Below are 16,903 nucleotides of genomic sequence, written 5' to 3'. Positions count from 1 at the left end.
ATACAAGCTTGAGAATTTGAGGGTTTTAATAGGGGTCTTTCGTTGCCCTTTGCCAAGTCGTACTATTGAAGCGCTTATTCGAATGTATGGGAGCAGCTCATTTGCATAGTGTAAGAAATATATAAACAGGTTATTTTCACAATTGATACACTTTGTCACCACAAAAAAAATAAAAGATTGCAGTTTATTGTTTTCAGCCTGCTATGATGTTTTGACTAAGAAAGATTTATTCAATTTCTTCTGCAAGGCATGAAATAATTGCTCTGGCATATTACTTTATTGCACAACACTGGATACAGTAGCCAGCCATTATTAAAACTCTGAAGAAATTAATAGCACAATGCATAGCATATTATTATTGCACTTTCTTAATTCATGCCCTTTTTTCAATTGCACAAAAGCTACTGCACTGAAATATTATACCACTAAATACATAAACGGTTTGTACAGGCTTTGAAGGCACAAATTCAAGGCTTTTTAAGGATTTTCAAGGCCCCCAAGAGATTCTTTCAAGGACTCATTTCAATACTCAATTTAGGACCTTTTATATTAAAACAACTTTTTTTAAAACACGCTGCAAGAAATTCATTGAACACTAAGAAAAAGACGCACTTACAGACTAGACTAGTCTAATAGTAAACTAAGACGTGTCGTAACAAGCGTTCATGAAAGCTCCTGAAGCTTTGCGAGTATTTCTTGCTTGATGTTTAGAAGTTCTTTAGTCTTGCTTTTTGCTGTTTTCCTAAGGCAATTTGACCTCAGAATGTGCACAACGTGGCCTGTTTCTTCTGCTTTCTCAGCCAAGTTGTCTGCTGAAGCTGTCAGATCAGCAACGGTTGCTTCAATTCTTGCTTTCTTTCGTTTCAAGGTATCAATTTCTTCCTGAACAAGGCGCCTCTTTGACTCCTTTGCTTCTTCAAGTTGCTCCTTCTTCTGCACCTCCAGATATGCATGATAACGATGCCTTACAGCTGAAACGTAGGTCCTCAACTCCTTTGTCATAGGAATGTTAAGAATGCCACCTGCCTTATCGGTGGCATTACATATAACACACTGTGAGACATACGACAACTTTTCAGGTTTTCCACACAGACCTGCCTCTTGACACTAAATCTTCTTTTTGCATTTGCCTGGCCATGGCTGAGCACAAGCAAAAGTTGGGCTACTGTCCAGAGCTCAGCGTAGAATCAATTGAAGTTTAGGAGTTCTAAGAAAAAAGTGTATAGCCTGTCAGCTCTTTTCAAACAATCGCAGCTTGTGCTTCGCCATCTGCAGCATTTCGGCGTACTCGGAGAGAACAGAGTCCCGTTGGTGACCACACAACCTTTTTGCAGCGATGCCGACACTCAAAACATTCTCGAGTCCTGCTAGGCACTGGTCTGGCTTGGTGCACATTTGACGGAGATCCAGTGAGGAAAGGCCTTTAACCAAAGGGAATCTTAAAGGACTACTCAAGAACCTTTTTACACACACTAACAAGGAACTGCTTGCATACCATTTTAAATGCAAATGCATCTTTTGCACTGACCTTGGAATTCTTCAAAATTTGTTCGGCTGCATAACCAATGTCCACTTTCTCAAGTGGTGTGTGACTGTTCACATCTTCAATGTTGATTTTCAACAGGCCTGTATTCCCAATTGACGCAGAGAGAACTGAACACTTCACAAACTTTGTGAAAAGCTTCCTGACAATTGTTTTGAGGTCCCTTGCCAGAGAAAACACAATTGGTTGGTCTGCCTGATAGTCCGTCAGGAAAGGTTTCAGAAGTATTGCAATTCCAAGGGCAAAGTTAAGTTTTCCTGGGACTAGTGGGTCACTAGAGAAAGTGAGCAAGTTTTGAAAGGAGGCACATTTCGGCTGGTTCACTTCTTTCTTTCTTGCAGACTCAATGTATATTTTCACACCAGGCCACAGTGAAAGGGCTCGTTCAATTACCGGAACGTTTTCAACATAGCGATGGGCGACGTACTTAAGGGGAAATGTAGCCTGAACAGTCACCGCTACGAAGACTTCTTGCCTCGCTGGGGAATCTTCAAACAATGCACTTAGACTAGACAACAAAATGTCCACTGCCCACTTGCTGGCAGTTACACCTGCCCTGTAGGCATTGTGCACAACATGCAGACCGCGAGTGCCTAACTCTAGGCATTGCACTTGATAGTTTTTTTTTTTTTTGCAGGTGCTCCTGAAAGCTTCTGAAAAATTTCAAGTTGACATTCGGTCCGTCCATGGACACTTGTAGGATCTTGACAAGTGGTAATGGCTCCAGTGCTTTCAACAATTTATCCTCGATGTCATCTGCCGTCACGTCGCCCATAAGAACGGAAATTTTTTTGAATGCACAACAGTACCTGATGTGTATATCCACCTTCTTCTGATGGACGTACTCATTTGCGAATTCATCAAACAAAACAACGTCATAGTCGCACTTATCTATCGCCCGATGAATGGATGATAGAAAGAATGGTCCAAGACCATGACACGCCAGGTAAGCGCACTTTTTCGCCACTTCGCTATCGAGAAACATTTTCTTGAACAGATCAATTGTGTGGGTGGATGAGCTGTACAAGTAATTACACGTGACCACTTTCAAAGCACACAATATATCCGCTTCTGTCACTAAATCGTGAGCCTTGCTTGCAGCATTCAAATTCGAGGACTGCGTTTCGACCACACGAACGGATTCGCCACACTCGTGCGATGTCACGTAGTTCAACATGGAGGTACCTGCTGCATTCTTCATGCTCGCGCTGTGTTTCGAACTCCTCTTGTGGCTCTTCAGCACACTCTCCCATCGACGAGATGTCAAACACTTTTCCGCACAGTCTGCATCTAGCACGATGCAAACTCATGGTGTCCGGCGCAATCCAGTCTTTGTACTTTTCATGGCTAAGCCACGATCGCTGGAAATTGCACTTCTTGGGCATTGCGTGCACACGAAATTACGTACGAGTTACGAGTTGAAGTATATTTGAGAAGGCTCAACTGTGGTCGCCAGAACGGAAAAAGTGGTGCTTTAAGATAGATATCAATTTATTCTAGATGCGTTCAATGAGGTCAGAAATAATTTGCTCGTGGCACCCCCACCTACAGAGGCATACTCTAGTAGTTGGAGGCACACAGCAGAATTTCAGAAACACAACAGGTGAGTGGAAGTCATGCAATATAAAGTATGGAATTCCAAGAGCGTGAAGGGCATGTTGTGTATTTATCTATGTGAAGAGAAGCTTAGCATTTTGTTGAAGTGCACACCAAGATCTTTCATTTCATCGACCCTAAGGAGTGGAGCATCACCTAGGGTGTATTAAAATTTCACATGGTGCGTTTTCTGTATATCACTTAATGCCATAGTATTGGAAGCATTTAAGAGTACTTATTGTTTCTGCACCAGTTTGAGAGTGAAAAAATGTCTTTTTGGAAGTCGATGCAGTGGTGAACACTGTTGACAGTCTCAAATAGTTTTAAGTTGTCGGCACACAAAGTCATGCTGTTCATTTATTAAAATGCTCTTAGCACTAACAGAAAGCAAGGAATCCAATATCGATTCAAACACTTTTGACGCACTGCAGAGGATAGATATAGGTCAGCAGTCAGTAACTGCACATCTAGCACCTGATTTGTGCATGGGCAATGTCCGTGCTACTTTCCGAGTGCTAGAAAAGGTACTAGACTTTAGGGAACTATTGAAGATGCTTGTGAGAACAGGGAACAAGTATGCTTCCATACGTCTTAACCCTTTCAAGCCCCATTTCATCCCGTTGATTGAAAAGTTGCTTTCACCACATCTCTTGCATCTTCAGAATCGTAGAAAGTGTAAAGCTGCAGACAATATTAAGAATTTTCAATTGTTTAGCGAGTTTTGTCAAGTTTACAATACTTCGACTCCATGCGAAAACTCACTACTGGATCACAAAATAATACATGTACTATTTCGTGTTTTCAAAAGCTAGAAAAGCACTTATCCAGCCACTTGAAGATTATGCCTGGTGCATGGCATTGTAAAAAACAAAAGAAGTGAACCCGCTACATACAACATACTGACACAGAGTAAAAACACCCAGCTGTCTACCTTCCCACTAATTTTGCTAAAACATTCTGCATGTTATTCAAAATTACAGCACGGTTCCAATAATAAGTGTTTCAAGATGTATGAAACACATTTTAAATACCATTACTTTCATCAGTGCTTTTGCTATTGATGCACTCTCCTGCTGTGCACAATTGTGTAGACAGGGTCTCAAAGGATTAAGCTCTGCGGAAGAAATACCATCAACACCACAAGAAAGGGAACATTTAAGGCACTTCGTACACTTGAAAACAAGGTTTTCATTGACTGATAGCATACACATTGTGCCAGACTGAGAAGGAAGGTTGCTTGATGCATATTTCACACCATATAGCAAACAGAAATGTTCTGCAAAGGCATCAGCAGTGTTCGAGACAACACCACCATTTTAATAAAAAAGGCATACATCTTCGGCACTCTTTTTAGAAGAGTGAGAGTGCACAAAGCTCCAGAAATATTTTTAATTATGTGTCACGGTGGCTTCAACACAATCAATGTGGTCGTAGTGATGATTCTAATAATAATAATAATAATAATAATAATAGTAGTAGTAGTAGTAGTAGTAGTAGTAGTAGTAGTAGTAGTAGTAGTAGTAGTAGTAACAATATTATTCTTTATTACAAATAATCAATTTGTACATATAATTTTGCTAGGTCTGCCGAAGCCTTTTGTGGGCTTGTACGACAGAAACCTGGCAGTTGGGGCAATGCATTATGTACCATATTACAGACAAACTAAATGTCAAACTAAAAAAAGAACAAGAAAAACGTATCACAGGTTTTTCAGGTAAACATGCCCAGTAAACAACACTTAATGTTCAAATGAAAACACGCAGCACACAACAACCATTAAAACTGAGTACACAAGGTACAATATGTAAACCAAGTTACAACCTATCAAGAACAAAAAAAGAAAAAAATATCGTGAAAACAGCGAAAACAGTCTTACATTCATTTTGGTAAAGATCACACTACAACAAAAAAGACTTTATACATGTGAAAACTATTCTATCATTGCCTTGAGGACCTTTTTTAATCCAGACAAATTTGTCTGATCCAGGACAGCACTGGGAAAGCTATTAAACAGGTGGGAAATATAGTATCTTTTTTGACCTTTTTCATAAAGAGTTCTTGTCTGAGGAACTACATATCTGTGATGATTACGCAAAGCAACACTTTTATGGACAGGTTCTCGGAAAGCATTGCTCCAGAAATAACGCATCGCAATTACTGAACGAAACAGAAACTCGAAATAGGGCATGTCTAAATCTCGAAATAAGTTATCTGTGGTTTGGTTGTACGCAACACTTATTAGTATACCTTTTAACAGGTTGTCAATTTTATGTTTCCAAAATTCGTCACAATTAAAAAAACAGCAAATGCCGTACCTTATATGCGAGTAGCCTAAAGCATGCACTATCACTTTTTTAATATTCGTATGTGCATAACTCCTTATACGGTAAAGGACACATGCAACATTACGTAATCGCACACAAATTCGAGCCATTTGAATATTCCATGATAAGTCAGTCTTAAAGTATACTCCGAGGTACTTGACACTATCCGCCCATTGTACTGGGGCCCAAACACAGTCTAAGCAATCCGAACCGTGAAGGACGACATGTTGACTTGTTACAAGAGCCTTTAACGGATTTCTAAAACATACTAATCGAGTTTTCCGAGCACTGACTTTTATACGTTCTTTTTTTTTTTAAACCAGTTCACATTTTTTTATGTCACTTTGAAGTAAAGCGACAGATGCTTCGTACTGCACGTGTTTAGAGACAAGCAACGTATCATCTGCATACTGGAAAATTGTACAAGAAGTTGTTACCTGTGCCAAGTCGCAAACGTACGAATTAAAAAGAAGCGAAGACCAAACGAAACCCTGTGGAACCCCAGCATTAAGAAACCGCAAAGAACTCTTTTGGTCGCCAATATATACAATCTGGGACCGATTTAACATGCAGTTTCGTATAAATGCATGGAAATGCCCCCGAAAACCATAATTATGTAGTTTAGCACATACAATACTGCGGCTTACCGAATCAAAAGTCTGAGATATATCTAAAAAAAAGCCCACAGGCTACCTGGTTAAGCTTAAATGTTTGATATAGAAGATCCAACAGTTCTTCAAAAAGCACATGTGTGCTTCTACTAGACACGAAGCAATACTGGGAAGATGTATAAGGGTATTACTCAAGTTCGCGTGTGCACACCTGACCCTTCTCTGGATCGCGCAGCACCGGTGGAGCGGCAGTCGCTCGCTAGCACTTTCGCAGCAGCCCTAACAGTCAGAGCTGTGACCCCTAACCCGCGGTTCACAGTGAGTTGCGACCACGGCGGGTTCAGGCCAGTGGGGACAGGGTGAGTCTCGACCTAATGCCCCAACCACTGGCACGCGCTGGAAAGCTTCGGCGCGCGCCGAAGGGTCAAATGCGTCAACGCGTCGGTCGCAAACGCGCTGAAGCGGAACGTGGCGCAGCGATTATGTCTTCTGCCGATGCTTGAAGTTTGCCGACGCGCGGCGAAGCCGCGCCGGCGTGCACCAATGAGAGGCTGCGACGAGTCGCAGGCGTCAACCAACCGGAGGCTGCGGAGACCTAACATGCCTAACATGGCCGCCCGTACGAAGGCGACGGCACCAACGGTCGTTCGAGTTCCTTGGGCGTACGACGCGCGCGACAGTGTTCCTGAAAAACAGTGTTGTAATAGTAGGCCGACAACAACACGACCGACCGACGACCGTGGGTTGTGGCAGTGCGACGTGGATCCGAAGCGACTTCGAACGACGCCGACTAATCCAACCTGCCCACTGGGTTCCGCCGGGCTCGGTACGATCGTCTGCTAAAACAGCCAACCGAATCACAATTGCCGCAACGTCTGTGCTTGTTGTATGTGCATTTTGTTGTGCTCAAAACGAATGGAAACACGTCTACGAGCTCCGAAGTCTGGATAATCAACACTCGCCTATCGCCGATGTTGTTTACGTTACGCGTAGGCCTAGCGCGTCCATCGAGTTCGTAACTGGCGAGTGAACGAACTCACCTGAGAAACTCTGTCGAAGGAAATGAATTTTCAGGTCCGTTTGGTGCTGCAGTGATTTAAAATATGGCACTCTTGACTTCGTGTGACCTGTGATGTGGTGAATGAACCGTGTGGAAGTTGGGTTGGTCAACCGCGGCGGGTTTCGTGTGGTGTCGGTTGACTCAAGTTTAACGGGCAAGCTCTGCGCTGTTTCCAGTGGTAAAGATAACTTCCGCTGAACTATTGGAAGTACTTACATAATCAGCCGTGCCGCCTGTTTCAGCTGACACTGCGCTCTTCTATTCGGCATGTGAATCCAGTTCAGTACACGTTCACTGTACTGATTCACTCACTTCTTTCTAGTGCGTGCGTCTTTTGGGCTAGTTGGGCATAAATCGCTCGTGTAGCAATCAAGAACACTGACGCACTGAAGCATACGTGACAACGCAGTCATGTTTGAGTCAGTGTGTCGTTATAGTTGAGCACTGCAAAAAGAAATTATCTGTTTGCAACGTGTGCCCTGTGTGCAGTGCATAGCAGGACCTGCATCATGCAAGACCTATGCATGTAGCAGCGTATACCACGATTGCTTCGATGCCCGCTTCAGAAGCAGCAAGTACTGAGTCAATGAAACTGTAATTGATTTTTTATCTCACTTTTTGCTTATGGAAAGTGTAGATGGTGTGAGTGCATTGTGGGGAAGGTGAAAAGGTGTCATCAGTGTTTTGTGCAGTCAGTATGCTTAAACTGCTGGAATCCCTTCAGCCTCTACTATAATGTTTCTTGCTGCGATACTACAGATTGTAGTCAGGACAAAGATCTACTCAAAACCAAGTTACTAATGCATCTGCACAGAATGTGTTTGATTAACAAGTTAATGCTTCCACAACAACAATATGCTGATGCACAGCATATGTGCTTACAATAAATACATCCCGTAAAGGTGAACGACTGGGCCTACAATATCAAACTTTGTAGTAGCACCGTAAAAAGTGCTGCCATGCGTATCAGCCACAACGAAACTGCTGCACGTCCAACGTTCTTCCTTGGAGGCACTTCTATAAAGGCTGTTCGGGCCCTTCCCATTCTGGGTGTAGCATTTAGCTGTTCTCTCAACTTTTCCGCATATGTCACCAGCACTGTATGTAAGCACCGGCCCTTTCTTGGGTTTGTGTCCCGTGTCTCCCTTCCCTGATGACCTAAGGTTTTCCAAGCACTCTACACTTCTATCATTCTGTCACGACTTGAGTACTGCTCATCAGTATAGTTCCCGTACCAAACTTGCGACGCTAACAAATTTAAGCTTGTTCAGCGCCGGACAATAGGCACCTTTTACTCCCGTCTTTTCGGTTGTCACAAGCTCATGCCAGCCTTCGAGGATTGCCTCAAACCCCTCAAGTAGCACACCCTGCAATACCAACGCAACATTGCACTAGTCTATACTGCAGGGTGTTTGACGTCTCTCTGGACAGCACTAATCTTTCTTCAGTTCGTCTGAACAAGTGGTCAGCACAGCCTGAGCCCTCATCATGCCTCTATGGCCCGACACCACGACTCCATGATTATATCTGGCATGCAGAGCTTTCTCTCCACCCCCCTGGCGATTTGGATTCTCCTTCCTTGGAACCAGACTTCATTGGCACTCCTGTGTGTTGTGCACCTGTCGAATGTGTGCGTGTGTGCCGTGCTGTGTTATTGAGCAAGTGTGTGTGCACGTGGAGGGGAAGGAAGTGTCTTCTGCAACCTGCAAATTTCTGCTCTAGATGGCTGGTTATCAGATGCTCTAACATACAGGCATCAGCCTTCTTCACTTTGACCACATTGATTGTGTTGAAGCCAGCGTGACACACAATTCAAAATATTTCTGGAGCTTTGTGGGCTCTCTCTTCTAAAAGGAGTGCCAAAGATGTACGTCTTCTTCATGAAAATAGTGGTGTTGTCTCGAACACTGCTGATGCCTTTGCAGAACATTTCTGTTTGCTATATGGTGTGAAATATGCTTCAAGTAACCTTCCTTCTCAGTCTGGCGCAGTGTATGCTAACAGTCAATGAAAACTTCGTTTCCAAGTATATGAAGTAGCTTAAACTTTGCCTTAAACTTTCCCTTTCTTGTGGTGTTGATGGTATTTCCTCCACAGAGCTTAACCCTTTGAGACACCGTCTACACAATTGGGCTCAGCAGGAGCGTGCATCAATAGCAAAAGCACTGATGAAAGTAATGGTATTTAAAATGTGTTTCATACATTTGAAACACTTATTATTGGAACTGTACTGCAATTTTGAATAATGTGCAGAATGTTTTAACAAAATGAGTGGGAAGGTAGACGGCTGGGTGTTGTTACTCTGTGTCAGTATGTTGTATGTAGCGGGTTCACTTCTTTCATTGTTTTTTACAATGTCGTGCACCAGGCATAATTGTCAAGTGGCTGGATAAGTGCTTTTCAAGCTTTTCAAAACACGAAATAGTACATGTTTTCATATTTTGTGTTCCTGTAGTGAGTTTTCGCATGGAGTCGAAATTTCGTAAACTTGACAAAACTCGCTAAACAATTGAAAATTCTTAACATTTGCTGCAGCTGTACACTTTCTACGATTCTGAGGATGCAAGAGATGTGGTGAAAGCAACTTTTCAATCAACAGGATAAAGTGGTGTCTGAAAGGGTTAAGACGTATGGAAGCATACTTGTTCCTCGTTCTCAAAAGCTCCGAACCGGTCGATGTTGTCAAGTAAGAAATCTTGTATTGGATGCTTAGTGATCGTGATGGTATAACCCCTGCGCTGGTGGAGCTGGTCTGAGTAGACGAACCATCCGTATATATGTGGACTCGATCAAAGTACAAAGTGTGCAAACAATCCAGAGCTGCTTGCTTCAAGGCCAAGGTAGGCAGGACGGTCTTCTTTCTTATCCCTGGAACCGTAAGACGCACTTGAGATTGTTTTAAACATCACAAAGCTGAGGTTGAACATGCTGAGGGTGTGAAGCCCAATGGTAAGGAGGCACGATGGATGCTGACCTTGTTGGAGAAGGACGCCTGTGGTCGTCGTTCTGGCATGAATTAAGGAAGTGCAATAATATGCTATGTGCCTGATCATATGCATTGTGCTATTAATTTCTTCTGAGTTTTAATAATGGCTGGCTACTGTATGTAGTGTTGTGCAATAAAATAATATGCCACAGTAATTATTGCGTGCCTTGCAGAACAAATTGAATATATCTTTCTCAGTCAAAACATCATGGCAGGCTGAAAACAATAAACTGCAATTTTTCTTTTTGTGGTGACGAAGTGTGTAAATTGTGAAAATAACCTGTTTATATATTTCTGATACTATGCAAATGAGCTGCTCTCATACATTCGAATAAGTGCTTCAATAGTATGACTTGGCAAAGGGCAACGAAAGACTCCTATTAAAACCCTCTAATTCTCAAGCTTGTATTATCTGATGCTATGTCATTTCATTAATGTAAAGAAAGGCAAACTTGATATGTGGAAACCAGTTACAATATAACATGGCCCTTGCACTGTGAAAATGTTTTGTAGCAATACACTCAACGTGAAGGCCTCCGGATGCGGTGTTGATGCATCAAAACAACCTAGAATAATGGAGGTGCTCCATGGGCTAGATTTGGCAGAATTAAGAATTTGGGGGAGACAAGATACGAATTACATACGTTTCAGCTATTCTAGTTTTTCTTTTTTTTTGTGAGTGCTACAGGTGTTTCAATTCCGCTTTGCTGATTTTCTCAGAACCCACTTTGTCACGTTTCTCTCATGCACCAACAAGCATAATTATATTGACACGGATGCTTTATCTGTATCCGGTTACCGTATTTCACCGGCAAAAAAATGTTAAACGTTATCGCTAGGTGCAGGATGCGCCTGAACGTATCGCAAGTTTCGCGAATGCTATCGATGGTTCTGTCTGTTGTCGACGAACATTGCTAATCTGATTGCATACGCTACACGAATTGGGTTGTAGTTTCTGGAAGGCGCGCGGGCACCAGCGAATCGGCTGTAACTTTCGAAGACTGACGTATGCAAACCGACGCGCTTGACCCGCAGATGAGATTTTCTACGATTACCGAGATTGCTCGCCGCTATCGTTGCGATTGAGCCGGCACTATTTATTTACCGTCACTACTACGTGGCAATATTTCCAACACAGATTTTTTTCAGTTATACATTGCACGCCTAATTCTTACATAGTTGGCTGTGCAATAAGCTACCAAAAAATGAAATGGTACAACAGTTTTTGATATATGGCATCGTCGTGCAGGTGTTTGCAAAGCGATCTTGCAGACAGACAGACGACGCGCGTGCGCTGATGTCGATATTTTGTACACTATTGTTACTTCAAAAATAAAAACAAACTTGCGGCAGGTGTATATTCATTATTCAAACGTGTTTTTTATATCTAAAAGCACATACAGATCACTAACTTATTGTTTCAAGCTTAGTTTACAGCAGGCTGTTTTAGGCCGAACTTTGACGGATCAATACGGAATAGTCCAGCAACAGTGCGCCGCAGCCGAGGAGCGAGCTTCGGCGCGCGTCTCCAGTGGTTGCGCGCCCTTTCCCTCCAGCCGAAGCGAAACGACGCGTTCGCTTGCCAGCGCGCGCCGAAGCTTTCGGCGCATGCCAGTGGTTGGGCCATAAGGTGTTTATTCACCTCAGAGTACAAGTATACCAACTGACAACAACAGCCACAACACATACAGATACAACACAAAAACCACAGCGGCGGAGCATTCCGCACGTCTGGGGTGAAACAAACCGCACAATGTGGGAACCACAAAAGAGGCTGATAAGAGTTCAACTCACCCAGAGTGGATCCGCGCTCGAGCCCTGGGGCGGTCAGTCGCTCACAAAGGCCGAGCGTAGCAGGGGGACAGCGTGCGACGGTCTCAGCGGCTGAATTGAGACGCGGCCAGTCGCAAGCTCGTCAGCCGAAAGACAACGGTGCATCGGGGGAATAGTGCTTCTCCCTGAGCGGCGGAGAGGGAGTCTCCCCGGTTCCAAGAAAGGAAAAGGAGGGAACGGGGTGCCTTGGGCTGCGGCGTCGCGGCCAGGCGCGAAGAGCAGCGGGAGCGGCGAAGGTGCCCTCTCCTCCCTACCCTCCGCAAGCGAGCACGTGATTATCGCGTGATAACCGCGTGGTCGCTCCGGAGATATCGGGATGCGCGTGCGATCCCCACATATGATAAGATGGTATGTTTTAAAACGAACCACTCAATCGTTTCAAGCACGTGTCTTTCCAACAGTTTAGCTAAGAAAGGAAGAACAGAGATGGGGCGATAGTTCTCTGGCTTCGGAGCATCTCCGCCTTTAAATATCGGTATCATGCGTGCTCTCTTTAGTGCATCTGGTATTATTAAGGATTCTATTAAAGATTAAAAGAAGTGGATCGGCCAGAACTCTGACATTGCGACATACGTCTTCTGCTGATATGCCATCAAGTCCGACAGCATGGCTTTTTCTAGATAATAATAACAGGGTGTCTACCAAGTTGACATTTCCAAATTCCCTGAGTTTTCCAGGTTTTCCCTGAGTGCCTTTGCAAAATTCCCTGAGTGATGCAGAACTATGTTTTATGTCAAGACGCGTTGAAACCATATCGCCCTATGCTGTCACTCTCTAGTAGGCATATCAAAAAAATTTGAAAAAAAAAAACGACTTAATCCAATTTGAATACTAAGGAGTAGTGTTTATGTTATTCAAAAAAATATAAGGGAGGGGTTATTAAAATGCACAGCAAATAAAATGTCTTCGAAAAAATTTTCAAATCGAGTTGGACATTCTCTAGCACAAATAAAAAGGAGATGCATACAGAAGCAAACATTTTCGAATATGAGCTATTTCTATGAACTGATAGCATGCTCAGTGTCATGCAACTGTCCTGACATACTCTCAGCTCGCACAAGACGCCTCAGTGTTGTGTTTCACTGCTTTAAAGAGTTTATATTTGTTTGGATGAAGGACACCTGCATCTCAGCATCAGCCAACAATTTGTTTTTTGAGCGCAGGCTCCTTCAAAGAAGTGGTCGTTCATTCCTCAGTGCGTCGATCCTTTCTGTTCTCGTCCTCCTTTCGCCGCGCGTTCGCCCCAATGACCATTTGAAGAATATTCTTGGTCAATTTACAGTCAACGTCTAATTTTTCAGACCCCCTAGGGGCCGCGAAAACTTCCGAAAAATCAGGCAGTCCGAAAAAATAAATTCATGTCTTTTACTGCCCTTAAGGTCTAAAATCGACACATGTACATCTTAAAAAGCTCTGAATGCCTGTCAGTGCACTTATTAGGTATATCGGTGCTCCTACTGTGACAGGTGAGGGCGAGTGCACACGTGTAAAATTAAGAAATACATACAGTGTCCCGCGACAATTGCCCCTTCCTACGCTTGTACGCTTCACTGCGTGACACGACTGTAATGAGGCGAAGCAGACTTTCGGGACAGAGCATTATGCAATGCGCCGTGCTTTCCGAGCTTCGAAGACAAAATTATTGCTGTCAGCGAAGAAATGAAGAAACACGGCACCGAACGACAACAAGCTTAACAGCGGACGTCGAAGCAGCTAGGCCTACCGTTGCCGCAGTGGTGGCCACAGCTGCCAGCGCATCTGCGTGCGAGAGCACCGGTTCAAGGCGGCGAGGTAATCAAAACAGCAGCGGTGGTGGTTTTCATTAATGCCGTCTCGGACCTGCGATCACGCAAAACGTTTAGAAAATCGGACGGCAAAGAGTTCTTGCGTCTGAATTTTCAGACGTTATGATACATTGACTCTTTGCGGTACGTGGTGGTGCCGCGAAGCCGTCCGAGTTATCGGGAATCCGGAAAGTCGGTCGTTGACTGTACACTGGCAACTCCTCCAGCCGACGACGATTCATTACGAGTCCTGTCTGTTTCTCGAGCCAGCATTACCGCGACTTTTGACCCTCTAAAAAAATTACAGCTAATTTTCCCTGATAGAAGCACAAATTCCCTGAGTTTTCCCTGAGTTTTTCCAGACTACTCAAAATCCCTGAGAATTCCCGGTTTTCCCGGTTGGTAGACACCCTGAATAATAATAATCTTCATTGACACACATCCAAAAGCAAAACAAGAAAACGGGCCTGTCTAAGTCCACGAGGACTTGTGCGACTAGGCTCGGCAGAGTCGGTACAGCGATGTGGTTACATATTTACATAAAAGGTGAAAAGGTAGACATTTACATAATAACACATTTCTTTTTCCAAGTTCCAGAATAATGGTTGGTAGTATTACCCGTTTACAGACAATGACATAGTAAATAAAGAGAAACACATAAACCACTTAAAGGGCCCCTGAAACGGTTCGGAAAAATTTTGTAGGCGCATAGGGTACAGCTTAAGTAGAACATTCGCACCACAATTTAAGTGAAGCGTTACGTATTAATGGAGTTACAAGCGATTAGAAGTTACCCTCCTCCCTAGCCATGCCTTTCCTCCTCAACTCGCTCGCCGAGCGAGCGGCGCTAAGCTCCGCCTTCACTGGTCCTGCGTCACGATGCGACGTCACATTGTCCACTTCCGGTTGTTGGAGCACGCCTCCTCCCGCGCGAGACCTCTCCGCTGGCCGCTTGGCCGTCAACCGAGAGCCATCGAAGCAGCGTGCGTTGCGAGCATTCTGTCGTAGCGCCGAAGGTGGCCGGTATTCCGGTAACCACAGGCAAGCTGGTCATTTCGGCAAATGACTGGAGGCATAAACTCAAGCTGATGAAGGAACTTCAGAGTAGACGTACGTGAGCAGCCTGATCGGTCTGCACGGTCCAGACACTTGTTGGCGCAGCGCTTAACCAGTCAAACGAAGCGCTAATATTGCTCTAACCAAGTGTAAAACATTTTAAACATTTATAAGAACAACGTGTTGATGATTACACTCCTGCGAAAAATACACACCAACAGCAAAGAATACACTTCGTTGCTGCTACTGTGTATGGTTGAGCTCTGTGCCACCAGGTGGCTGCACCGTGCAGACCGTTCACATTTGCCCTTCTGCTCATCTCGTGGCTCATCCCGGCACAGTCAAGCGGCCAGACCCTGTCCCCTTGCGCTTGCGTTTGCCCTAATACTGGACTCGCGGTTTGCAGGTCGCTAGGTTTGCAGTCCACAAGGCAACAAAGTCGAATCATAGTGCTCGCGAAAAGACTGAGACCGACTCTGCCCGCGGAGCTCTCGTCAAAATGGAGTACGTTGTAACACAAGCAGACGACACTTGCTGTGTGCCGGAAGTGCTGAAGTGTACTAAAAACTATTCTTGTGTATTCTCTTTCACTTATTTTCTTTTTACAAAAACAAAGTAACTAACATTCCAACTATTACGAGCATCATTTGTTCACCATAAAGTTGGAAAAATTATCGACCACGTGCCCTGGTCAGCCAATCAGATAGCTCGCCCATGTGACGTAATATGGGTTATTTGCATCATATGGGTAGGGGCGGCTTAAAATTCCGCCGAGCAGTGCGCTGCGATCGGCAGCGATGTGTATTTTTAAAACCTTATAATAAATTACACGCTTTACGCAGAGCACTTAGATGCATCAATTAATGATCAGAAGAACCTACTCTAACGACTCAGTACGTTTGTAGAAAATCGCCAAAATCGTTTCAGGGTCCCTTTAAGTGAAAAATCAGGACTAAATTTCAACATTTCATCAACAATTTCTTCAACTGTTTTTTTGAAGTTGCCAAAAAGAATTCATCGGCCAAATCGTTAAACATTTTTGGGATGTATACACTTCTTCTCGCTTCACCATACTTAGTAGGGGAATAGGGTACCTTAAAATGTTTTTTTTTTTATTTCTTAACAATCGAGGTGCATCGTATCACTCTTCGAATTCATCGCTCCAATTATGCCGCATAATAACAGTTCTGGTAAATAAATCCTCCAATGTGCAAAATCCTAATTCCTGAAAAATATTGTCGTGTAGTGTAGTACCATAAGCCACATATTTTAATATATTTTTTAGTAGTTTACCAATTTGATTTTTCCGGCGCTCTGTACAAAAGGCGAAGATCATTATACCATACCTCAGCACACTGTACGCTAGAGCATGCACTATCATTTTCTTGACTGGGAGAGGTACTAAACCCTTCATGTTGAAAAGTAGATATGCAACACTCTGTAGTTTTCCACACAAAAACGCCATGTGATGCTGCCAAGACATGCCGCTGTTGAACGTTATACTGACATATTTGAATGTCTCCACATATTCTATAGCAGTACATTTACATGAAATACAATTTTCATTATGGAGAAATATTGGCAAGTTTATTTTTTGAGTTTTTAATGAACTATGAAAGCACATGATTTTGCTTTTCTTAGCATTGATATAGACACAGTTTTCTTCAAACCATTGCATAGCCTTATGAACTGCATTTTGTAGGGTGCCAGTAGCTTCCTCATAATGCACATGAAGAGTGTGTAGAACTGTGTCATCTGCATACTGATACACCATGGCTTTTGCAATTATCATGGGAAAGTTGTTCATAAATAAATTGAATAAGAGAGGGGACAACACAGATCCCTGTGGGACCCCAGCTGTAATATATTTCCTAGCGCTAACAATTTCTTTACTGCCCATGACCATCTGTGATCATGTAATTAATTGCAAATAACATCAAAAAAGCGTCCCCTCAAACCCAAACGAAACAATTTTTCCAATAAAATATCGTGATTTGTAGTTTTGAACGCTTTTGCTAAATCCAAAAACAAAGCTAAGTATACAGGTACTATACAGATATACAGGTAAAAACAAACATAAGTATACAGGCACTTATCTAGAGCAGTATAT

The 16,903-nt window shown here is 43.4% G+C and overlaps 1 protein-coding gene across 2 annotated transcripts in view; it reads right to left on the bottom strand.

The window, feature by feature from the left end:
• xmas (RRM_XMAS2 and SAC3_GANP domain-containing protein xmas) overlaps nt 1-16,903 on the bottom strand; it is a 580,140-nt gene that overhangs the window by 413,330 nt on the left and 149,907 nt on the right. The gene's annotated exons all lie outside the window — the stretch shown is intronic.

Source organism: Dermacentor albipictus, chromosome 5 (assembly GCF_038994185.2).
Source record: "Dermacentor albipictus isolate Rhodes 1998 colony chromosome 5, USDA_Dalb.pri_finalv2, whole genome shotgun sequence".
Lineage (NCBI taxonomy): Eukaryota > Metazoa > Arthropoda > Arachnida > Ixodida > Ixodidae > Dermacentor > Dermacentor albipictus.
The sequence above is the reverse complement of the archived record's forward strand: the minus strand, read 5'-3'. Positions and strand labels throughout refer to the sequence as shown.